The sequence below is a fragment of the Pan troglodytes genome, chromosome 16, assembly GCF_028858775.2.
Source record: "Pan troglodytes isolate AG18354 chromosome 16, NHGRI_mPanTro3-v2.0_pri, whole genome shotgun sequence".
NCBI lineage: Eukaryota > Metazoa > Chordata > Mammalia > Primates > Hominidae > Pan > Pan troglodytes.
The window spans coordinates 80,922,857-80,938,464 of record NC_072414.2 but is presented as its reverse complement, the minus strand read 5'-3'; the positions used below and the strand labels follow the sequence as shown (position 1 = coordinate 80,938,464).

The following is a 15,608-nucleotide window of genomic DNA, read 5'->3' as shown; positions in this document are numbered from 1 at the left end:
CTACTGTCACAGACAGGAGCGGTGGGCAATGGGGTCAGAGGGATAGAATAGGATGATACTATGGGGAGACAGTCATGAGGCTGAGAAGTACCAATTTCACTTAGTGCATCATGGGGAGTACCAGGATCTCAGAGAGGAGAGATATTTCTGAGCACCAAATCTCTGCATCAGGAGCTGGGTGAGTCATGTCTCTAGTTTACTTATTTACTTATTTTTAGAGACAAGGTCTTACTCTGTCACCCAGGCTGGAGTGCAGTGGTACAACTACGGCTCACTGCAGCTTTAACCTCCCATACTCAAGCAATCCACCCATCTCAGCCGCCTGAGTAGCTGGGACCACAGGCACATGCCACCATGCCCAGTTAATTTTTTTTGTAGAGACAGGGTCTTGCTATGTTGCCAGGGCTGGTCTTGATCTCCCGGGCTCAAGCAATCCTCCCACCTCAGCCTCCCACAGTGCTGGAATTATAGAAGTGAGCCATCCTGCCCAGCCTTCTAGCTTAATCTTCACAATTCTGAGCAATGGTGTCTTCCCTGTTTTAAAGATGAGGAAAAAAAAAAGCAAAAAAAAAAAGCTAGGATTAGAGGACAGGTCTCTGATTCAGTCCAAAGCGTTCCTTACTTTGTCACACTCAAGACTCATCAACTCCCCCAACCAGAAGTTAAAATAACAGCTTTGTGCCTATTTTCTCCTGTCTGATCAACTGTCAAAATGTTCTATATTAAATAATGTTTCTTCAAATTGAAAACTGAATTTGTTGGAGCTCCTCTACAGTGGTCTTCACAGGTCTTTGAAAAAAAACATTTCTTTCGTTTTGCATGTTTTTCACAACTGTAACTGACTTCTTGTTAGAGGAGTTTTTTTCTGCAGAAGATACATCTGGGGGCTAATTAATTTGAATATTCACATTTAATTATCTCTAAGATAAGGCCAGAATGTTAACAAAATCATACTGAATATCTCCCCAAAGATCCAGGAGAGCGATGACAGTGAGAGCAAGAGAGGATGGAAGTGCTTCTAGAAAGGTGACAGGTGTTTGATTTGGGGATACATTTTTACCCTACTTTCATGGGTGAGAATAAACCCAGGAGGACAAGCATCAGTGGTGGGGGAAACACTGGGAGTGAAGCTTTGTGGCAGCTCCACGAGTCTGCAAACTGAGTTCCAGGCCTTCCTGTGTGTGCACATGTGCATGTGCATGCATGTGTGTGCACACAGGGAAGGTAAGGAAGCCGGCAAGGGCCAGAGTTTAGGAGAACATTTTGTCAGTTCTTTTCCAGATCCTGAACTGCCAGAGCCTCCCTGCTCCACAGGCCTGGAAGCCAGGGCCCCTGCTGCTCCTACCACAGACACCTCTGGTTTCTTTTCTGGCCTATCTACCCCTAGCCTGGTGGACCTGAAGCCAGCAGGTCAACAGCAGGTCCTTCGTGAGCCCATCCCACTGGGCTTCACCCTTCTCCACTAGGACACAGCCCCCACTGGAAGCCCTTCTTTTCAGGAGGGCCAGATGTGGAGTAGACCCTGTGTGCACATCTCACCAGTCCTACTGGGGAGGTAAGGCTGAGGCTGGGAAAGGGCTTCCTCATTAGCTTCAGGAACAAACACCTTGGGCCTTTCATCTCAAAATGGCAGCAACATATTCAGCTTCCCAAACACCCATTAATAGGCTCATCAGAAATCCACTTTGATCACAGCATTTTCCCCTCACTGGAGGCAAATTCTTCTCCACAGCTGTCACACATTACATTTTCACTGTTGTTGCTAAATGCTCTATTCCTGAATTGCAGGATCTGCACAGGAAAATTCCAATGCAGAGACTGTTTCTGCCTGAAATGACCAAAAGTGGCCTGAGGAAACAAAAGAGCAATCCTCTTCCGTTCCCGAACTGGTTTCTAAATACAGGACGGAGGCCACTGGGCCAGGCTGGTACATCTGTGACCTTTGTGCATATCGTGCAAACTATAAAATATGAATGTTAGGAGAACAGCCCCATGAGTTACAATAAAACCACTTAAAAAGAAACTACTTTTTTGCTCCAAGGAAAAATAAATGTGCTTTTCTAAAGTTCAAAGAAAACCAGTTAAAACCCCTCAGAACTGTATCCACATGTTAAATGCATCTGATCCCACTATCTTCCTGTTCACAAACAGCACGCGGAACTGGTCACACCCTCCCTAGGCAGACCAAAGCACAGTCCTCTCTCCTCACGTTGCATTTCAACCTGGTTTTGACACCACGCTTTAAGTAGGGAGGCAGTTTATTAAGAAGCTCCAGGGTTCCAGTCTCCAGGGTTCCCCTGGAACCCTGGATCCGTTAGAGAACTGGTCCTGCAAACAGCCAGTCAAAGATTAGTGACCTAACTTTAGGAGAAGGCACCACAATTCCCAGACCTGGGCTGCCAAGGTGCTAAGTGCAAAGTTCCCAGACTCACTCTGTGCTAACCAAACAGGATGTACGCTGATGCTCAGAACACAGAGCACCCGTGTCTTGTCCCCATCTGCCTAGTCACCTCTCTCCTGAGGACATGCACATAGATGCCAATGGTCTGCTCTTTGTCCAACCCAGTGCCTTTTGGCTACTTCCCAGGCCAAGGCTACCTCAAAATCTGTGCCAGGGTTATGGGGGAGTGAAGATTAGAGCTGGAAAATCACATTATATTTGCCACTATTCCTAGTGGAGGAAAACTCAAATACCTAAATGTGAAGCCCCTGGATTATCTACACAGAATGCTCTTTTAAGAACACGCGAATCAACTAGGAGCTGCGCTGGCTGGAGAGCAATGTTATAGAGCGGAGAGAGTGAGGAGGCTGCACCTGGCTCCCGATATCACAGCCATTGCAGTACAATGAGCTCCATAGAGATAGCACTGGGGCAAGTGAGAGCCAGATGGGCACTGGGCAATTCTGTGCCTTGCTGAGGAAAAATAACTAAATATGGGCAAAGGAGACCCTAAGAAGCCAAGAGAGAAAATGCCATCATATGCATTTTTTGTGCAAACTTGTAGGGAGGCACATAAGAACAAACATCCAGATGCTTCAGTCAACTCCTCAGAGTTTTCTAAGAAGTGCTCAGAGAGGTGGAAGACCATGTCTACTAAATAGAGAGGAAAATTCGAAGATATGGCAAAGGCAGACAGGGCCCATTATGAAAGAGAAACGAAAACCTGTATCTCTCCTAAAGGGGAGACAAAAAAGACGTTCAGGCTGGGTGTGGTGGCTTACGCCTGTAATCTTAGCACTTTGGGAGGCTGAGGCGGGTAGATCACCTAAGGTCAGGAGTTCGAGACCAGCCTGGCCAAGACAGTGAAACCCCGTCTCTACTAAAAAAAAAAAAAAAAAAAAAAAAAAAAAGCCAGGCATGGTGGCGGGCGTCTGTAATCCCAGCTACTAGGGAGGCTGAGGCAAAAGAATCGCTTGAACCTGGGAGGCAGAGGTTGCAGTGAGCTGAGATTGCGCCATTGCACTCCAGCCTGGGCAACAAAAGGGAAACTCCATCTCAAAAGAAAAAAAAAAAAGTTCAAGGATCCCAATGCACCCAAGAGGCCTCCTTCGGCCTTCTTCCTGTTCTGTTCTGTTCTGTTCTGTTCTGAGTATGGCCCAAATATCAAAGGAGAACATCCTGGCCTGTCCACTAATGATGTTGCAAAGAAACTGGGAGAGATGTGGAATAACATTGCTGCAGATGACAGGCAGCCTTATGAAAAGAAGGCTGCGAAGCTGAAGGAAAAATAAGAAAAGGATGTTGCTGCATATCGAGCTAAAGGAAAGCCTGCTGCAGCAAAAAAGGGAGTTGTCAAGGCTGAAAAAAGCAAGAAAAAGAAGGAAGAGGAGGAAGATGAGGAAGATGAAGAGGATAAGAATGAGGAGGAGGAAGATGAAGATGATGATGATGATGAATAAGTTGGTTCTAGTGTAGTTTTTTTCTTGTCTATAAAGCATTTAACCTGTACATAACTCACTCCTTTTAAAGAAAAAAACTGAAATGTAAGGCTGTGTAAGATTTGTTTTTAAACTGTACAGTGTCTTTTTTTTTTTTTTGTATAGTTAACACACTACCAAATGTGTCTTTAGATATCCCTGTCCTGGTGGTATTTTCAATAGCCACCAACCTTGCCTAGTACAGTATGGGGATTGTAAACTGGCATGGAAATTAAAAGCAGGTTCTTGTTAGTGCATGGCACAAATTAGTTATATATGGGGATGGTAGTTTTTTCATCTTCAGTTGTCTCTGATGCAGCTTATATAAAATGACTGTTGTTCTGTTAAGTGAATACCACTCTGTAATTGCAAAAAAAAAAAAAAAGAAAAGAAAAAGTTGTAGCCATTTTGTTGACATTCTGAATGCTTCTAAGCAAATACAATTTTTTATTAAAAATAAAGAACACACCAATCAAGAGATGACTTTAAGGATTAAAATGCTGACATTTGACATCAGCGTTTGTACTACATCTTGCCTTTCTTTGATGTGCAGAAAACAACTCACAAAATGGCAAGCAATGATGTTAGGAAAAAGTAGGTTCTACAAATATTTAATGAAAATTATGTTTCTTTTGTCAGTAATTATATAGATCATTACTAATAAGCCATACTCAAAACTTGACCCCATTCTTGCTCCCAGGGAGTTCACAATCAAGAAAAGGAGATAAGAAAACTTTATAATGCTCTTTCGGACTCAAATACTTGAATAAATGAACTTGCATTGGAAAACCTGGCATCACAAACATGTCAATTTTCCCTAAATTACCTATAAACTTAAGAGATACACAATAAAAATAATAAGATTTTTATATGTGGAATTAAACAAGTATTCTAAAGTTCATTTGGAAAAATGAACCAGCTATAATAGCCAAGAAAAGTATGAAAACAAGCAGTGCTGGGGTATGAGCATCGCCCCACTGCCCACAGCAAAACATAGTACAAAGCTGCAATCTGCTGATGGTATATGTTCAGGACCATCAATAGAACACAAAAGACTGGAAATATGCCTAAATACATCCAGGAAATTTAGTTGGTGAAAAAGGTGGCATTTGAATAATGGGGTAAAGATGGATTGTTTAATAGTGTTGGACAAAGTGTAGCCGTCTTGAAAAAAATTATGTTGGAGCCACACCTCACACCAGGATAAATTCTGGAAGGATGAAACATTTCAAAATAAAAATGAAATCATTCATATGCTAGAAGAAATTCTAGGCTTTTAAAAATAATCTTGCAGTGAAGAAGACCTTTCTAAGGAAACCAGAAATCCCAGCAGCCACAAAAGAAACAATTGAAAATTTTAATTATGCAAACATTAAAAAAAATTATGCGGCCGGGCGCTGTGGCTCACGCCTGTAATCCCAGCACTCTGGGAGGCTGAGGCGGGCGGATCACGAGGTCAGGAGATCGAGGCCATCCTGGCTAACATGGTGAAACCCCGTCTCTACTAAAAATACAAAAAAAATTAGCCGGTCGTGGTGGCGGGCACCCGTAGTCCCAGCTACTCAGGAGGCTGAGGCAGGAGAATGGTGTGAACTCAGGAGGCGGAGCTTGCAGTGAGCCGAGATCACGCCACTGCACTCCAGCCTGGGTGACAGAGCGAGACTCTGTCTCAAAAAAAAAAAAAAAAAAATTATGCATGGCAAATACTACTATGGGCAAAGTCAAAAGACAAATGACAAACTGAGAACAAATATTTGCAATTCATATCACAAAGGGCTAATTTCCCTAGTACATAAAGAGCTCCCTCAAATGATTAGGAAAAAGACCAGTGACCATCAGAAAAATGGTTAGAGGCCACCAACAGGCAGTGAACAGAAAAGGAAATAAAAAGAGTTCTAAAATATGAAAAGATACACAGTCTCTTTAATCAAAGAAAGACTAATTAAAACCACAGTGAGAAAACATTTTTCACCTACCAGATTGGCAAATATCAAAAAGTAGAACTCCTGATGTTGGCAAGGTTTTGGGGAGATGTGCTCACAGTGCTGGTGTGGAGAGGCCTGAGGGCAACAGCTAACAAAATTTTCCATGCACATCCTCTTTGACCCAGTAGTTCCACCTCTAGGAGTTTATCCTACACTGACAGGTGCGCATCGTGATGAAAATACAGAAGCATTCAATGCAACATTGTGAAAGCAAAAGATTACAAATAAAGGAAACCTCTATCTAGGAGACTGGTTAAACAAACTATTTTTTTATGGAATACGAAGCAGTCAAGACATAAATGGAGGAAGCTCTTTCAGCACTCCTATGGACGAATCTCTGAGTGATATTTCACAAAGAAAAGATGGAAGGATAAACAAGAGCCGACTGACAGCAAGGGCAACACGGAGGGTACAAGGTCATAGGTTCTATTGGCTGATGAAAGAACCTCTGGGAAATGCAGCCAGGCTTCTTGACCAGGGTGAGCCTTGAGCACAAATGTAAGAGGAAGGAAATGATGCAGCTGCCCTGGAGCTTTCCGTCAGAGGAACAGTTACAAAAAGCTGATAGAAGCCACTGTTGATGGCTGTGGGTTAGCCCTGTTGAAATGGCAGCCCTCCCCTACGGCATGTGGGCACAGGAAAACATTTTCTCAGATGGTCAACAACTCCATCCTTGAGAAATGCCAGCTTAGGCACCAGACCTTCATCTTGTCCACAAAGTGAGAGAGCGCCACCAAACCATGCAGATAAGCATGTTCTAGAAACTCCTACTAAAGCAAAGTCCATCTCTCTTTACATATAAAGGACAAATGCAAAGGACAGTGCTGGTATCACTGCTTATACTTATTATTAGGAATGAACAAGATAATGGCTTTCAAAACTATGAAAGATGAAATGCATATTCAGAGTCCTCTTAATTTCATATCAATTTGAAATAGCTATAAGAAATTAGAAGCTTAAAAATCACCCATATCCTCACAAGCCTTGCAAAAATATTCTCATTTTTGTTTCCTTTTCATCTATATCTATCTGAAAGCAGAGTATTTACATAGTTACAACAATGGTGCTCAGATAGAGATATATAATTGTCTTCTGCTTTTTTCACTTATTCTCTATTTTTATAGATAATTAGTATGCTAAGTTCTGAATGTCTGCATAAAATTCTATCCTGTTTATTAGCTATAGTCAAGGAAGGGAGCAAACATTTATTTAGCCCCTTCTATGGGCATGTTACATAATTCAATTTGTCCCTTACAGCGATTCTTATTATTAGGACCCCCTTTACAGACAGAAACTGAGTGTCCAACAGTCTACTGCACAGCAGACCCTGCATTTGAACTCTGTGTGTGTCTGACCCGACAGCTCTTTCTTTCCCCTGCATTATATTGCTGCTGCCTCCATTGTTGGATGCTGCTATTCCCAGTTTTTACTATAATAAACAATGCCAGCAAAATATCTTTACATATTTTGTTTTCATCTTTCTTGAATTTTTTTTCGTGTTTTTCAACTTCTGTTTAAAAAGTCCAACAGGATGCCTCATCTGTCTCCTGACTCCTGCCCCTGAGAGATGACTATTCTTAACTCCTTTAGTTGTCCCTACCATCCCACACTTGCCTTTATTTCTTAATGCCATGCTTATCCTGCTTATGCTGGTTCTTCAATTTCAGTTTTCAATAGCACCTATTGAACTTCCTACTCTGCAGGGTGCTAGCTCTCTTACGTCTCTCCTAAGACATACATTTTCCCCTCGCCCATTCTTTTCAACACTGTTACAGCAACACTTATGGTTAAATTAATTTTCAGTGTTTATAAAATTATAATTATGGAAATATTAGCCACAAAGAAGTCATATGTTATATTCTTTTTTGTGAAATTTTTTATTTTCCCTCAAGTTATCACTTTTATCATTTCCTCATCAGCTTAGTTTTCTATGTGCCAATCACCAATTTGTCTCCAGACTCTAGGGGACCTGTGAGTCTCTCAATAGTCAGAAACCAGTTTTGCTTTTTCTTGGACACACCACTGAGGAGTCCCTGTGCCTGTTCCCCTCTGGAAGGGCTTCCCATCCTGCCCCTTCACCTCTCTGCTGGGTCCTAGATCCCAAGGCCACACCAGATGCTATCAGACAACAGAGAAGAGAACCATAAATGTCCAGAAAGCGTTCATCAGAAAGAAGGTGATTATGTTCTCTCAAATAAAGAGGCTGTGTGGAGGTATGAAGGGATTCCAGGTAGAAGGCATTGCAAATGTAAGACATAGGCAAGAGAGAACATGCAGTATGAGAAAATGTGGAGAGATCTGATGTGTCTAGAACACAAGGAATGTAGGGAAGAAGGAGCGAGGGCTGATGCTGGACCTTGCCCTACAGACAGTGAGGAGCCACTTGGTTTAAAGTAGGGGCATGGCATGATGAATTTGTGCTTTAGGAAGATAATTTGGTGGCCTGCAAGATCAATTAGAAAGGGTAGAGAATGGAGGGAAAGCTATTGCATTCTTCCAAGTGAAAGCTGATGACGTCCTGCAGTGAAGCAGAGGCACTGAAGGAGAGATGGAGTGAAGGACAGAAGGAAGGAGGCCCACGTGACATAGGCTGCTGCCTGTGGCCATGATTATTCTCCTCTTCTCTGGACACAGGTGTGCTGCTTCTCAAGTTAGGCATGGGCATGAGCCTTGCTTTAAACCAGGGGTGTCTCATGTTTTGGCTTCCCTGGGCCACGTTGGAAGAATTGTCTTGGGCCACACATAAAATACACTAACACTAATGACAGCTGATGGACTAAAAGAAAAAGAAAATCACACAAAAAATCTCATAATATTTTAAGAAAGTTTATGAATTTGTGTTGGGCTGCAATCAAAGCTGTCCCAGGCCACATGCAGTCTGTGGGCTATGGGCTGGACAAGCTCTCAAGCTTGTCCAACCTGCCTTATTTTGTTGTTATTGTTCTGTTTCTTTTGTAGGCTTTTAGCAGCCTAAAGCCATGGTTTGTAGTTTCTGTCTCTAGTGATAAGCAAAAAAGAGGGATCAGGAAGGGGCTTTACCGGCCCAACCAGAAACAGAAACTGAGAACCCATGACTGTATTATCTCCCTTGGACACCCAAACCAATGAAATGGGAAAGGAAATGACCAAGTGCCATTTCCGGTAGCAGCCTGTAAGAGCCAGTGTTTGAGGTGTGACATTGCTCTTCCTGGCTCGGTGATGACCACGGAAGCAGGTGTTGAGATGTCACCTCCATCAGCTGGGGTCCTGGTGGGACGACAATCAGCAGAGCCCTCCTGCCCATTGAAATAAACACGTAGCATGAGTGAGAAATAAACATTTGTGGCTTTAAGATGTGCAGGTTTAGAGGTAATTAGTTACCACAGTATAAACTAGTTTACTTTGACTAATACGATGTCCAACTTAATATAATTTTGACAATATTGCCATATTTTCCTCTGAATATCAAATAATATTTCATATTTTAAGGCTTCATTGTTACCAAGTCTTAACATTATGAGGTGCTTATTACATGTATTTCCTTATGTGGAATTTATCTAGGCACATCTTTTACCCACTTATCCACTGATGTCCTACTGACATTCAGGTGTGCTTGTGTGACCTTCGTGTACATTATGTCTTTTGCTATTTGTACAACTGATCTAGCTGATAATATTAAAATAAAAATAGCTACAATAATAGCAGCTATATTTACTGAACTCTTACAACATGCCAAGTATCCTATAAATCATCTTACATGCTGTTCTTTTTTTTTTTAATCAGCATACTGAACCTATGAAATAAGTGCTATTATACCCATCTTACAAATGAGGAAATAGAAGCTCGGCAAGGTGAAGCCACTGGCCAGCAGGGGGCAGGGCTGGCATCTGAGCCCAGGTGGGTCTCACTGCTGACCTGGACTCTGGATTCCCGGGGGGCAACAGCTCGCTAACTTCACCCTCTCACTTGGGCCCCTGGATTTACCCTCTCAATCTTAGGGGAAAAACCTTCAATCAATTTGGCTTTCTCCTCCAGTTTCCATTTTTTCTCCTTCCTTCTCTGGTGTTTGTTTCCTGACTCACTTCTTTGGTTGCTATTGTGCTGACCTGTTTATTCACCTCACTCCTGAAAACACATTCTCAAAAATCCCTGATCCTTTCTGGCCAAGGTAGATGGCCTTTGGTCAGCCCTCATTCTTCCTGAGTTTCTGACACCCTCTTCAATGTTTTCCTTCTCTGGCTGCCATGGAACTGGAGGCTGCTGGTTCTCTCCCTACCTTTCTTACTGCCTGTCTCCGTCTCTTCCACCCTAGCCATAGCCTGCCTCAGCCATCAGTCCTTAGTGTCTCTCTCTGCCCACCCCCACAACCTCCCCTACCTGCAGCCGATCTGGAATCTACACATCTGGTCTTGAGCTCCCACCTAAGTTCTAATGCCACGATTGCACATACCCCTGTGCACATCCTGTGGACAAGCCCCAAGCTAAACAACTTTCCTTGAGAAAGCAGCTTCCCCATTAGACTTCCCTATTTCTGTCAAGGATTCTATTCTCTCAACCGCTCAGTAACCTCAGCATAATCTGTGATTCAGCCCTTTCCTCTGATGCCCAAGGCCATTCCATTACCCACCAATACCACTGATTCCACCTTAGAAGACCTCTGGAATTTGTCCCATCCTTCCCTTTCCAACCACCTACCACCAGTGCTCACAGGATCAAGCCCAAACTCTTCCTCTCTGGGAATTTGAGACTCCTCGTGATCTGATCTCCTCTTCCTCCCCCCCCACAGACCCTAGGGCTCTCTGCTACAATCAAACAGCTCTCAGCTCACCAGATCGTGGCATAGGGACCTGGCGAGGAGCTGGCCACGAAGCAACTATAGAGACCAGACCAGTGATGGGGCCCAAAACCCATTAGCAAACAAAATCAAAGGGCACAGTGAGCAAAGGGCAGACTGGGTGGCAGGGCCAAACATGATGCAAGCAGCACCAAGATCATTTTTGGGAGTTACAAGAGAGACCATCAAACTCTAGCCAAATGAAGATCCATGGAATTAGGAGACAAGAATAGAGTAGCTGTGGTGACGGCAAAGCATTGACAACGTGGATATGTGTCAATGGCAGCAAGGCCTCTACCACCTTCTTATCCTGCTGACTGGTTGGAAGGCCCACAGGACAAAAGGACAAAGGTGGATGGGTGAAAAGTGTTGGCCTGGGCAGCAAAGCCAGTTTTCTGCCATGAGTGCTTGTTTAAATAATTGATTTTACTGGTTCATGCTCACACCAACATCTGTGCCTTCTCTCCTATTGTCCTATCTATCCAAAGCCAACTAATCTTTCAGGATTATGGAAGACCTCATCAGTCAAGCCACCACAGGAATATCCCCTCTTTCTCTAAATTCCTTTATCACTTACCTGAATTACTCACTCTGTCAATCACATGTTCCTACCAAAAGACTCTACTGAAGTTAGTGTGTACTGACTCTACAAGAAGCAGCAACCACAGGGAAGACAGAAAATTTTTAAGACAGTCTCTGTCCTTAAGCCTCTCAGAATACACTTGAGGTGTGATGAGAGATACATATGTGGAAAGTTATTGTTTCCATCCCTGTCCTTAGGTAAGAGCCAATGAGACAGAGACAGGTAAAAGTCAGGAGCTACTAGAAGAGCTACGATTTGAGAAGGCCTGAGGATTCTCACAGACAGAGAAGGTGGAAATGTGAGAAAAAGTATTGTGTGTGATATAGAAGGGGCTGAGTATGGTGTACAGACGGTGAACAGACTGGAAGAGCAGGTTACTAAATATTACTAATTGACTAATTTTTAAAATATACATATATATATATGTATATATATATATTCACTGAGAAGAATCTTCCTTTATTCAAATCCCAAGGAAGGAAAAGTCCATACTGCTGTGGCTTGGCAGGTGTCAACATTTTAAAAAGCATTTATGGAGTTTCTCACTTTACATCAGTAAGAAATTACTGTTCAAGCTTTTGTGATCTGGCTGAAAACACCAGTTCAGGGTCTTGCCAGCAGGAGGATTTGGTGCTACATATCACAGGAAAGTCAGGTTGGTCATGGCAATGGCATTAGTACTCAGTGGAAGGGTAGAAAAACATATAACCTGCTGTTTCTCACAAATCTCTCCCTTCCTGGGAGGCTACAGATGGTTCTGGATCAACCACTGACCTCCAGGCAGGGTTCCCAAATGTTTTGGATTACAGACTCTTATAATGGCTACCTCAGAAGTTAAGCCATCTGGTTTGATGCCATGCACCCACACTGACCCAGAGCCCTCACTCTATGATTAGAAACTGACAGCAGGTAGAGTTAGGGTGGTTCACAAGCTGCCACAATGGCTGACTCATTTCCATGGCTCACCGTGATACTACACTGCAGGCAGCTACCTCAGGCAGATGGAGGGCCTCTGAGGAGTACCCGGCCCTTGGTACTTGGTAGAGGGCACTTCTCAGTCTGACTACTGACAGTCATGGGGTAGCAAACAGCAATGGCATCTCATCCAATCATGCATAAAATCAAGTCTTCAAGGACTACTGCCTTCTGTATTAGTTATAGCTTTCTAGAATTTCATGGAGGGGTAGATTTCCTTATAAACTCAGGAAAATGCTTTCCTTAAGTAAACATTACACCATCTAATAAATTCTGACCCTAAAGCTCAGGCTCCCAAACAGACTCTATTTGCAGGGAAGTATTCTTGATGCTGCTGAAGAAGACTGGGCTTCTAAAGCCAGTCACTTCACTCACTGTTGCTTCAGACAAAGAAAAGCGTAAACAGCCGTCAGCTCTTCACTCTCCACATCACTGCATGACAGTGGCACTGAGAGTTTAGGAAAAATTCTTACTTACCCTCCAGAATATATTTTCCAAGTCAGTTTACTGTCTTAATTTTATTTTACCATAAAGTATATACTATTTTGTAGTACAAAATGTACTATCATAGTGAAGGAGGGCATGCTGAGAAGCAGGCAGAGAAAAAGAACAGTGGAGATCAAAACTGGCAACCTCTGAATTCACAGGGTCAGTAAAACATGAGAGGCTGATAAAAGTTGGCTATCCTTAGAAATTCGAGACCTTCTAGAAAACAAGGTCCATTTCCTGCTCCCGGATAGTGGAGCAATTTTCAGTCAACCACACATTGAGAAGGAGTATAAAAGTAGATCTGATTCCATGTAAGTCCTGTAAAGCAAATGAGGTGTAAGCTAAAAGTTTAGGATGAATGGTGAACCAAGGTGGATTCTGAAATCGAGTCTGGGAAGGGGTGACACAGAGGGGTGACTCAAAACAGGACCTTACACGTGGAGCCAAGGTCCACTTACCATCCACATGTACTGAATTTGATACCACGTGATGGAATCAGTTGTAGCATATACTTCCTTTTGGAAGACATATACTCCTTTTTTGGAGACATAGTAGGGCCCTGAAGAGTAAACTCAGGTATGATGAATAGGGCGGTATAAGGGTCATACATTTTTGGAAACCAGAATTGGTTGTTTTAAAGAATGCTCGGCACATAAAGGATGAGCCTTTTTCCATCTGAACTAAATCACGGGAGTCTTGACTATTTTGGATTCCGAACCTTTTTTTAGATCTTTCAGGCTTCGGCAATTCCTATAAGAAGGCATAAAGTCTCTAAGAAGAAGCTACAATCTGTATCTAGGTTAGAGAAGGTGGACGAATTCTGCAGCAGACTCAGACTTGGTGATCTTGATTCAATATAGGAGACCTCAAAGATGGCGGCACTTTTCTTCCTGATGTGGCTGGCCCCTTGCATAAATGACCTGCTACAGCAGAGACAGGGCAGGCAGGCAACATCCAAGATAGTGAGTAGTCGAGAGGGTGAACAACTTATCCCTGTTTGCCCTGGAATTCCCCGGTATTAGTACTGACAGTCCCATGCCCCAGTCCTGAGCAAACTGGAATGTTTGGTCAGCCAAGTAATAAAAGAGTGTCCCAGAGTCAGCAGTTTAACTTTCTTACTTTGACAGTTTTGGTTTGGGCTATTTCACCAGAAACATGAGCAATTTTAAGATGAAATTGCCTAAAAGTTTGACTTATTGAGGCTAGCCCTTAATATTTAGCCTCAATCAAGATGATTTTGAGTCTTCCATTTTTCAGGTATTTTCTAACAATATAAGTTTGCAGGTGAATATGCTCTGAAGGTCTGGTGGCTACAAAATAAGCACATCGGAACACTACAGTTCTGCCAATCACTTGTTAATAGTTTACCAGAAATATCCAAAGAAATATTTGCACAACTCTTTTTTTTTTTTTTGACATGGAGTCTCCCTCTGTCGCCAGGCTGGAGTGCAGTGGCGCAATGTTGGCTCACTGCAACCTCTGCCTCACAGGTTCAAGTGATTCTTCTGCCTCAGCCTCCTCAGTAGCTGGGACTACAGGCATGTGCCACCATGCCCAACTAACTGGTTTTTTTTTTTTTTTGAGACAAAGTCTCACTCTTGTCCCCGAGGCTGGAGTGCAATGGCACGATCTCAGCTCACTGCAACCTCCACCTCCTGGGTTCAAGCAATTCTCCTGCCTCAGCCTCCCGATTAGCTGGGATTACAGGCACCTGCCACCATGCCCGGCTAACTGTTGTATTTTTAGTAGAGACTGGGTTTCACCATGTTGGCCAGGCTGGTCTCGAACTCCTGACCTCAGGTGATCCGCCTGCCTTGGCCTCCCAAAGTGCTGGGATTACAGGTGTTAGCCACCGTGCCCAGCCCTAATTTTTGTATTTTTAGTAGAAATGGGGTTTCACCATGTTAGCCAGGATGGTCTTGATCTCTTGACCTCATGATCCACCCACCTCAGCCTCCCAAAGTGCTGGGATTACAGGCATGAGCCCCCATGCCCAGTCTGCACAACTCTTAAAACAGATAAAATCAGGTCGATGGAATTAAGGCTCTTGGCAATTAGGAATTTATCCTGTGAAAAGGACAAAGCTTTAGTGTTCAGCCAAGAAGGAAAGGATCTAAATCTGATGTGGAATGTCTGTGAGCAAGAGGGAATTAAGAGAAATTTAAGTCAAAGATAATGAAATTCTTTTCAGCTTTAACTTGCTATAAATAAATAAGCTGTGCTGGTTCCAGAATTTTTTTTACCTAGGAGGGGCCTAGGGTGGCAATCTGACTGGAAGAGAGTGTGTGAAGTTGCATTTGCCTGATGCTTTAAGATTGAGAAAACACCAACTGTCCATCTCAAAGCTCCTAACCCCAGCCTCTGCATTGGTACTGCCTCTGCAAAGAAACAGCTTTATAACAAGGAGGCAGAAAAGAAAATGGAAGAAGTGGCCGTTTCATATATGGAGTCCCATGCTCTTTAGATCCAGAAAATAACTCCATATATTGCACTATCAGAGAGATTGGAATGAGTGCTTTTCTGTAGTGTACTTCTAATTATTTAATACTTCCTTGGTACACTAGGACAAAAATAGCATATTTTGCATATCTATGACAAATATAGTGTTCGTACACACAGAACTGAGCTCTTATTTGGGGCAGATAAAAGAAAAATGGATATTTACTGTTAAGAAGTATGTACAACAGCAATAGAGAGGGAGTTGGTACTGTTCGAGAGAAAAATCAAAAGTAGATTTGCTCTGCTTTATTAGAAATAATTAGGGGCTGGGTGTGGTGGCTCACACCTGTAACCCCAGCACTTTGGTAGGCTGAGGCTGGAGGATCGCTAGCCCAGGGGTTTAAGA

The 15,608-nt window shown here is 43.0% G+C and overlaps 1 protein-coding gene and 1 pseudogene across 2 annotated transcripts in view; one reads left to right on the top strand and one right to left on the bottom strand.

Moving 5' to 3' along the window:
* Positions 1–15,608, bottom strand: part of ABHD2 (abhydrolase domain containing 2, acylglycerol lipase) — a 113,853-nt gene that overhangs the window by 62,805 nt on the left and 35,440 nt on the right.
* On the top strand, positions 2,882–3,981 carry LOC101057864 (high mobility group protein B1-like; annotated as a pseudogene).